The 10,624-nt window shown below is 39.4% G+C and overlaps 1 protein-coding gene across 1 annotated transcript in view; it reads left to right on the top strand.

The window, feature by feature from the left end:
• The window catches only part of CCNDBP1 (cyclin D1 binding protein 1), an 86,467-nt gene that overhangs the window by 68,087 nt on the left and 7,756 nt on the right, over positions 1 to 10,624 (top strand). The window contains exons 18-19 of the mRNA XM_069872148.1: positions 6,705 to 6,828; positions 8,162 to 8,219. The gene's annotated coding sequence lies outside the window, so the exon portion shown is untranslated. The remainder of the gene's footprint in view (positions 1 to 6,704; positions 6,829 to 8,161; positions 8,220 to 10,624) is intronic.

Below are 10,624 nucleotides of genomic sequence, written 5' to 3'. Positions count from 1 at the left end.
AAAATAAAAGTCAGTGATTATTTACCCAATAATTTACCAAATAGCTGCTAATGTTTATTTGGTCACATATGTAACCTTTTTTATTTTTTCTTTTTCCTGTGTGTGTGAGACAGCAATAGTGTGCTGGTTACCATTGTTCTATAGGTCAGTGGCATAACTGGGTTTGGTATTTGATGATATGATAATATAAACAGCATGTTCCAAAAAAAACAGAGACAATTTATTCTGGAAGACAGCATAGCGAGGAGAACAAGTTGCAGCTGTTGCATCAGCTTCCCGTGTTTATTCCCAGCTCTGGCTAAGCTGCCCTGCAGGCCTCTGGCGCGCTTTATTTGTAAAACAGATGAGTGATACATACAAGACCTTTGGATTAAAGATTATGCGCAAAGCTTGAGATTAAGGGTTGAATCAATGAGAAATATTAACACTAGCCAGAATGCTAGTCAAGCAGAATGCGCCTGACCCAGGCATCTGGGTGCTAATCTCAGAGCTTGTATGGTGGCTGTAAATGTAAGGATTGCACAGGTGGGTGCTTGAATCTCTGGTGGATAGCAAGAGAATATTCTTCTGGATCTCAGAAAATGAAAGCTCTAAGCCATCTTAGTCTTTTGTTTCATGTACCCAGAGTAAGTTTTATCAGAGTCATCCTTTGCAAACTGGTTCAGCTATATAATCCATGACATCCTTTTCCAGTGATAGGCAGATTTCTTCCTCACTCCAGTAACCGTGTTAAGGAAATGAATATATAGGAGGAAGTGCTCAGCACTGAACACTGAAGGATATATTTTCAAATAGACTAATTCCAGTCAGTATTACTTTCTCTCCTTCTTTACATTGTCCTCTTCCCCACCAACTCTGTATTAATTTGCAATAACACTTAAATTCTATTAAATGTCACCTATTATTAATTGTGTCTTTGTTTCAGGATGGGAAATCAGTCCCTAGAATAGCTTGTCTGCACCTTTCTTCTTTCTGAGCTCAGTTCTTCCTTACATACCCTTAAAGCACCATGCTACAACCATATGGCCATGATTCAGAATCACAGAATTGTTTAGGTTGAAAAAGACCTTTAAGATCAAGTTCGGCCCTTAATCCAGCACTGCCAACTGTGCCACTAAACCATGTCCTTAAGCACCACATCCCCACATCTTTTAAATCCCCCCAGGGATGGTGACTCAATCCCTTCCCTGGGCAGCCTCTTCCAGTGCATGACAACACTTTTGGTTAAGTAATATTTCCTAATATCCTGTCTTCCCTGACGCAACTTGAGGCCAGTTCCTCTTATCCTATTGCTTGTTACTTTAGAGAACAGACTGACACCACCCTGGCTCCAAGCTCCTTTTAGGCAGTTGTAAAGAGTGATAAGGTCTCCCCTCAGCCTCCTCCAGACTATGCAACCCCAGTTCCCTCAGCCGTTCCCATAACCCCTGTACTCCAAATCCTTCACCAGCCTTGTTGCCCTTACTAGGCAATATTGACTCACTGGGGACTGTGTCGGTATGCTGAGAAGCCTAGATTATTCTGTCTGCCCTCTCATTCCTTTGTTGGATAATTAAGCAAGGAATTTCATCAGCAAAACCCACTCCTGCTGTCCTAGATACAGGAAGTCAAGTGGTTTTTGACAGCTGTACTGCATTTGTGAATAACACTAGGGAGACACCTGGGCCCTTAGAACAGTGGTACATACTGACTTGCAACAGAACTCTTCAGGACTGGAACCCCCTGATGTAGATTGATCAAGCCCATATAGAAAAGCATTTGGCTGAGATGTTTTCTGGGCCCTATATATTGTCCAATACATACTTCTTATTTTGCCTTCCCCTTCCATTCGCAATGCCCTAAGTAGCCATCCTGAAGTTCTCCAACAGCCAGACTTTGAGGGCGGCCAAGCTTGGCAAAGTCACCTCCCATATTGCCTGTGTAAATTAGGCTACCCTGTTAGCTGGGCTCAGATCTTCCCTTGGGATCTTGGCTCGTTACAGATGAGATGTTTTGTTCCAGGAGGCAGACTGACAGTGACATAGTAGTGATGTATACTAATATGTGAAATTCAAAAACTACCATGGGACCAGTATGCAGGAATGAGACAAACTGACAGCATGCAGACTGGAATGAACCTAGGCTAGGCTCCCCAGACAGCTCCCACATCACGACACACAGCCTGTTATTTATAGCCTATTATATTTAAACGTATTTTCCCACCTGTCCCACTTATGCACACATCCCTTCCCTTGGAATGGAGTAAAGAAATTATTCAGAAGTTATAAATTCCAGCTACTGCTGCACACTCATCAGCAAAGAATACCTGTTTTCAGGCTCGCATCGCTACGCAGCTCTGCTCATTTTATCTGAGAATCCAACATGTTGTCCCATTCTATGGGCAAACATGCTTAACTCTAATGCACAAACAAGATGCTTGCGGGTGTGATGTTCCCCTTAGTTGTAACGACACTGAAGCTTAGAGGTGACAGGCAGAAGCTGAGATAATTATTTGGAGTGTGAAACCGTGAAACAAATTGCTGACTCATCAGTAGCCGTAATGTGCTGCAGACTATCAAAACCCTTAAAAAACATCACACTATCAAATTCTTAGGTGCTTTTCCCTTTTCTTTATGCACCACCTTCTGGACTCTGTTAAGGTAGATTCATTAGCGCCTGGCCTACAGATGCATAAAAAAACTAGGATGTGTGTGTTGTGAAGGCAGGAGGAGGAGATGAGAGAGGGAGCGAGAACAGTTATGTGCACACACACCTGCACACAGACCCTCGCAGGGTTTTGCATTAATATTGTGCATGGCAGTGGGAGAAGCATCCCCAGGCACTTTTGACATCTCCAACTGAACTTGGGCTTGGATATTTTTTGTGCCTTGGGTATTTCACAAGCAAGTTTTGACCATTATCAGTAAATACCAGTTTGTTCGTTAAATGCTGCTATTGCTTCTGCATTTTGTGTGGTGAGAAAATTGTGGTTTAGAAGGATACGCTAGTGTGTGACACTTAAAAGAGGAAGTTTTCAGGGATCACCGTGCTAGAATGTCTTGGCTAAGTTATTGGCAAATTCTTGCTTAAGAGGAAGTGTTACAATGCAGAAACAATTTGTTTGTGTTTTTTTCTCCATTGCCGTAGATGAAGGTTTTTACTGTCCACTTTACCGTACAATTCTTTTGTTAAAAAGAAAGATTTTTCTACTCAGTCCAGTCATTCAATTTGGCCTATCAAATTGTGGTTTGCCATTTATTTAAGCCGTGATCAGCGGAGAAGATTTATGAGGGAATCAATAACCTTATGCCTGTCATATGCACTTGATTCCCTCCCAGCCTGTGTTCAGCTCTTAAACAAGTAAACACTTAACAAGTAATTTCACTTAGCAGATACCTTGAGACAGTCATTAATATCAGGTCAATAACATGAATTATTTCAAATAATAGAATATGGACGAGCACTTAACATCCTAAGAGTTTGTGCAATCAATTCTCCTAAAACTGTGGAATGGGGTAACCATGCCTCTTTTAACTTCCATGAGGGGAAAACAAGGCCTGCCATTTCTGCAGTCAAGCCTCTGCTCTGTGAATGATTGTTTTTATTAAGTTTCCTGGGATTTTCAAGCCTGTGTCACATAAAGCCAGCACAGCATCAGCCCTGTGCCAAAAAGAGGCAAAGTGGCATCATCTGTCTGCTCTGAGGCCTCGTTACACATTTTCACAAAGGTCCCAGCAGGTCAGGGCTCAGTGAGAACATGGCCAACCTTGCTAAAGTGTGTTGATTCGCTTTCCTCCTAAGCTCAGGCTTCACTGTTGAACATCTGCTTGCTTAGTCTGTATTTTAAAGTGTCTTTGCCTTTCACACTGATTTTAACAGTTAAAAAGGCATTGCAGTTTTCTGACTTTGAATCTGCAGGAAGGAATCCAGCCCGTAGTTTGGTTTTGGCACAAATATTCCCATTAATACAAGATTCATTCATAACTGAACTACTGTCTGATTCGTTAAGTTTCATGCTAAAAATAGTTCACAGTTTGCCACAAATTCTGCTCTGTTTGCAGTTTATAAGATTTAACTCCAGAATGGTAATGGATGGATGATATTCTTTTCCTTGTTTATGCTTTTGGAAAATTTAGGAAAGAAAAATGCTGAAATAACTTATTCATAATCTCAACATACAGTATACTCCAGTAAACCAGAGCCCTTTACAGAACAGAATCCCAGAGAGAAAGCAAACATAAGGTATATATTTAGTTGTCCGTTCCATATGCAGAAAGAGACTTGGTTTTTTGTTTTCCTACTTACCAGCCATGCCTCCTTTCTTCTCTGTGCCTTGGACTTTGTGTTTCTGTGAGCAACTGTAGGCTTATATGATAAGACTTCAAGTTCTGGTTGTGTGGCAGCATTTATAGAGAAAACTTTAGGCCTCTCCTTATGTTCAGACCAATTATAATTCACATCATGTGGGTGAGGCAGGTAAGTCATTCCAATGGGCTTGTATACTTCCTAGTGAGCATCTATTAGCTCATGGGTTTAAATGCATTGCTCTTACGCAATTCAGGCTATTTATCCAGAGGGTTGACTGAGATGCTTAGAAAAGTAGAGCATTTAATTGCGTACCTGGAATCCAGAATTTCACATATAATGATGCGTCACTCGGGAAGGGTTACTTTTTGAGTCAGTATGAATTAATATCTTTTCCCAGTAGGATCCACAGATGTGTATTCATTCAATAAACGTATATATTAGTAATAAAATTCGTAGGGTTCCCTCCCTATGAGTGTGCTCATGAGTCTGGGAAAAAACTCTGAAACTTTTCATGTACCTCACCAGTCCTTTTTCGGAATCACCACAGTAATGCCTTTGTGTCAGCCCCTCCTTAGAGTCTCTGTGAATATACTAATGGTATTAATGCTGTAAATGTAATGTAAGCTACTATTAACTTGACAAAGCATTGAATGCTGCGTAGCTCTGAGGAGTAGATCTCAAGTGCTAACTCCCTCCACAAAGAGAAACTTCATCCTCATAAAATAAAATGCTCATTTTGTAGCAGGTGTGAATTATGACTATAATTTGTGCTTCTATGCTGCTTACTCATCTAGTTTCTGACAAAGAAGGCACAAAGATAAACATTAAAATACTTTGATCTGCACATGTAGAACATTTTATAGATACAAAGAAAACGAACTTTGTTAGCAGGGCTTCACAGTATTTCTTTTTTTCAGGCTAATTCTTCATTTTTCTTATCAGCCCCGTAGCAATCTGATCATGGATCTCTGTATCTCTCTCTCTCTCTCTGTCCCTCCTTATACAGAAACTTTCATCTCCTTACACTTGCACAGATTCGAATAAGGTATTCAGTCTCATTTTATTACTTCATCTTGCTTATCTATAATGAGGAGAAAAGACTGCAGCAATCTCAGGAGTGTTAGTGCTTGCCTTGAAGAACTTGAAGGGCAGAAATTTCATAACATCAGAAATGGGCAAGCAGAATATCTGTGTAGAAAATGGGGTAAGAGGCATGAGAAAGAGCTGAGACATCATAGTTGACATCAAATAGTTTGATGTCAATTCCTGGAAAATACCAAGGTAGCTGAAGTTGTTATCATCTAGAAGATGGTTAACAGTTGGCATGGAGTTGTGAAGAAGTCAGTCAAGCCCATCTGATTTTTTTTTTAACTTGACAGATCGATACACCAGAGGAGAGGTAAGAAGCAATGGCTATTATATGTACTGACTTTGGTTTGCAACAAGATCCCACCCAGTATTTTCATATGCACACTTTGGAAACACTGATTACATGAAATTTCTATTAGTTAACTGCATGACCTGTAAAAAATCAAATGCGGCATTGTTTTAGTGGATTACAGTCAAACTGGAAAGGACTAATGACTGAAACACCATTAAAAGCTGCAATGGACCTTTGACGTTTGTTAAATATGCTCTTTCTTTTGTTAGTAAGACTTCAGCTGAATTACTGTCTCAGCCCTGGACAAACCTCTGCTGAATAATGTCAAGAATACAGAGAATGGAGAGCTTAAAAAAAATAGAAGGATGAAGCTGTCTTAAGAGAGGCAACTGCAGAAATATGATGATTAGTTTTGAAAGAAGGTGAAAAGGGATTATAGAAAGAGGAGGCCAGTTCAGGAGTCATGAGTCATGGGCTTAAAAACTTTAGTCTTTGATTAAAGACAATAAATTGAAGCATAAAATAAAAATGTTGGCAGTGGAGAAAAGTACTCAGGTAGACCCTCTAGGTAGGTTGTAAAAATGTTAATATTTTTTTCCATGGAGGTTAAGAATGGACTGAATGCACGTTTGTCAGAGATAACAGGTGTGTGTAGTTGAGCTGTCCTTGGGGAATTTCTTTTGATGTCAAAGCTGTGACAGTGGCGCTTTCCACTCTGTTACGTACTCTTGCTACTCAATGCTGTACCGTATGAGGTAGAGGGGGCTTTAGTAGGGAAACTGTACTGCATCCAGTGTTGATGCAGTCTCATTTGCCTTGCTTATTGCTTTATTGCTGTGACTGACTTAGCTACCATAAATAAACTTGGCATTGTGTCCTGTGGTGAAGGGTTACCAAGTTCCTGACACACAAGTCTGCAGACTTCTTGCATGTCAGCTACTCATTTCAAAGAATAGGATGTTCCACTTAGAAACAGAGGAATGCTAGCACTGTTTCTGACCAGTGTTACATCGGCTGACATCCCTTTTTCTGCCAGTACAAGCCAGTTCACAAGAATCACCAGGAAGCCCCATGGCAGTTTTTTTCGATTATCTCATGAAGGGAAAATCTATCCTATCTTCAGACACTTGGATGCTTCCTCCCTGACAGAAGGAATTTACGTAAGTGACCTGAAAATAACCACATCTTTTTTGTGTGCAGAGAAAAATTTGTCTCCTTTTTAGAATCCATGACAGTTCATTGGGGTTTTTGTACCTTAGAGCAATGAGTTTCACATGTTAATTATAAGTTGTGTAAATAATGTTCTAAACATTTCCTTTCCTCATTTAAGATCCACTAGTTCTTACGTTGCCTTAAAATGTACCCAGGGTTTTGCTTCACTTCATTGTTCAGTGCTTCGTATTCCTCCATAATACAATGTCTTACGATATCTTATGATGTTCCAAAGGACATAATTTCAAACTTTTCAGTCTCTTTCCATGCTGATTCCTTAGCCTGAGTATCATGCACTTCTGAAACTTATTCAATTTCTTCTTTACACATTTTGATATAAAGGAAAAAGAGCTGAACGTGATGCAGCAGGAAGAATACACTGTCAATAAAATGGTGACACTGAATTTTAATACTGATTTTTTTTTTTAATAATGCAAGTTTTGTTTGTTAGTTAAGCATTTGCTCAACTCAGCCCACAAGATTATATTTGTTTGTCCTGTACAAAGGAATGGTGTCATAATGAGCTATAAATTAATGAAACTGTGGATAAGATATTTAGCTGTGTAGATGGATAACAATGAGCATGTTGGAAATCATGCAAAGAGCATCAGCATAGCAATCTGATGATTGGAATCTATAATAAAGGATAGGAGTGGACTGCATGAACTTGGAAGGGAAGCACTGTACACAAGAGGTGCCCCTGTAGCTCACCTTAACTCAAAGCCACCTTAACTCACAGCCACACATATTCTGTCATTTACAAATGAGACTGAAGAAGTTTCTGGCCACCAGTGTGGCATCTTATTTAGCTTTAAGACCGTCCTGTGCTTGTTTTGAGTTCCTCCAGCAGTAAAGTATCTGGTCAGTTTCGAACGTGTGGCTATGGTTAAATTAGAGTATAATATATATAATTCTTGAACTAGACTGAATCTATGAATGTGACTGGACTAAAGATAGTGAACAAGACTTAGAGTGATCGGTGAGCAAGAAACAACAATCAAACCAAGGCTCTTTCTGAGGATTATTTCCAAGGCAATATACATCTATGATTCTGTGATTCTGTATTTGCATTTTAGAGAGTTAAATGAGTCTCATTGCAGATTTAAAGAAGCATTAAGACATTAAAGAAACTGCATTGTTTGTTTCTTTTCGTGGATGAGGCAAATGAAAATTCTCTAGCTGTATAGGGTGATAAGTGTTTTCCATTGTAAGAGAGTGGTGTCTGCTGTCATTTATAACCATGACTTAGGTTCAACAACAGAAACTTACTGGTTTTGACAGGGTTTACTTTTGAAAGTCTGAAGCCACTTTTAACTGTGAAAGAGGGAAAGGGGCATGGGTAAGTAACATATTCTTATTTGCAGGTGTTATGGCTTTGATACTATCTATTTTGTGTCCCTGGAAGCATAATAATTTCATAGCAACATAGCATCCATAACAGTATCAACTTACCTTGAACTCTTTTGGTTTGGGATTTTTTTGTGTGTGGGGTTTTTTTTTGTTTCTTTGTTTGGTTTGTTTTGTTTTAAAGCTAGCATCTGTAGTGAGTAGTATCTCCATTTAGTAGTGGCGGACCCAGCAAGGTAAGTGCCATGACTTCACTCTGTAAGTAATCTGGTACCCTAAGTTCCATCTCAGTACATTACTGTCAGCCCTTCTGTCCTATTCAGTCATGTATTTTATGATAAAAATATTGCAGTCATGCTTCCCTTTGGAAATTTTTCAAGCAAACAACCTCCTAATGTATGATACTGCAGTAATTTGTCCTTTGTGTTTAGTAGAATAATCATTGTCATAAATTGGTGGCTATACAGAGAAAAGACAGGTCACTGGTGCCACATATCCTGTAATTTTTAAACTACTGCTGTTAGTATTTGACTGTTCCAAAATTATTCTGGCTTTTTTCTTTCTGTTCAATTTAAAATACTCAGTTGCATTCCGAGAAACTTGCAGGGCTTTTTAACCTGCAGTTTGTTTTGCACCTGTAATATGTTTTCTGAGCCTCACATATTCAGGTAAAGAGGAATATTCTTTTTCTTGGCCCTCCCTCTGTATAGATTGTTCATATTAACACAGTTGTGCATGTGTCACTGTACAAAAATGTTTGGGACATTTCCTGTAATTTCATACTTGGGGTTAGTGTTGAGAAAACAACTTGTTTTAACAGTTATTTCTTCTTTGCGAACCATGAAATAAGAAATCATTGGTGTAATAGCAGAAATGGTAAGTATGCCAAGTCTCTTCCTTTAGGCAAAAGGGGGAAAGTATTGCCTCAAAAAGACAAGCTATTTCAAGCTTACTGTGTCCTTGCTTCCCTTGGGTAACCTGATATAGTGGGATGTCCCTGCTCATGGCACGGGAGTTGGAACTAGATGATCTTTAAGGTCCTTCCAGCCCTAACTATTCTACGATTCTATGATTCTAAATAGCTCTCTCTTTTCTTTGACATTCTTTTGTAAGAACATGCTGCTAGGTTTTATTGAAATTTTTAAATAATCTGTGAATGACTACTGATGTAAAACGGGTATAGCAAAGCTAAATGTGAGACTGTATGGAAGGGGAAGGTGATTTCATTTTAAACAAACTGGTTTCAGTCACTCATATCCATTTTCCTGTAGATTTCATTCAGTCAGTCTTTCATATTTGTTTTCCATAGCCACATTTTCACAAGGTCTGAGATACTATGTCGGGCAAGTCCAACCAGGTTTATTTGTGGTGAAACAGAGGACAAAGGATGCCAGGCTTTGAGTCATTGTTATGTTTCCTGGTGGGTTCTTTTTGCTGGATGAGAGTGTGCTCATTTTGGAAGTGCCTTTTGTACTTGCAGGGACCAAGGTCCGTGAGTCGTTATGCAGTGTTGTTGATTGACTGCATGTCCTTTTATCTCCTGTTCTGCCAGTAGTGTATCTTTAGTTTTAGGCTGTCCTTTTGTTTTCCCAGTCGGTGTGTTTCAAGGCTCTGACTGTTATCTCAATGACCTGCCTGCACTATCAAGTCATGCCATTCTTCTGTCTCTTCTTTCCCTTGTCATTTCTTCTGGTGCTTTCATACATACGTTTCTGTGTGTAAGTTATTCATTTCAACCTTAATTTTTCTATTCCAAATCTCTGCATTAGGGAAGTACATCAGGTCACACGGTTCAGCTGGACAAGGGAAGTATAGTGTGATAAACAGGTGACAAGCTATAGAGACAATGATAGTTAAGGACTGTGCCTGTCAACTGAAATTACATTTGGAGAGACTTAATTACTATTGAAAGTGCATCAGTGTAAACTAGCTCACTCGCTTGTTAAGGCATGAAGGGTACTTGGGGGTTTTTTGTGACATTTTAGTCACCAAACTCGGCGTCATGAACGCTTTTGGAAGGAGGACAGTGAGACGAACCCTCCGGAATGACTGTAAATATATCAGTGCTCTTTCCTATACTGTTGCTTCATTAAGCATTATCCAATAACAGTAGTACTTTACAGGCATTTTTAAGAGGAGTTCCTGAATTTAGGTACTGGCCGATTAGTTTGGGAGGGTCTACACTGTTCTATCACCTACAGATCTGGTTTGGATTGAATAATGCCCTACAGTTGCTGGAAGCTCATAAAGTGCCATCCATCTTATAGGCAGATAAAGATTGAGAAGTAGGGGTTAAGCCTGTTTATATGAGAGTTTGAGAGTGCATAAAAAATAGTAGAATAAACTGAACCAAATTAAACCCAATGTTTTATGGAAGGTGTTGCAGGTGAGTATAAG

The sequence above is a fragment of the Phaenicophaeus curvirostris genome, chromosome 18, assembly GCF_032191515.1.
Source record: "Phaenicophaeus curvirostris isolate KB17595 chromosome 18, BPBGC_Pcur_1.0, whole genome shotgun sequence".
Lineage (NCBI taxonomy): Eukaryota > Metazoa > Chordata > Aves > Cuculiformes > Cuculidae > Phaenicophaeus > Phaenicophaeus curvirostris.
Note: the sequence above shows the minus strand (reverse complement) of the source record. Positions and strands in the feature narration are given on the sequence as shown.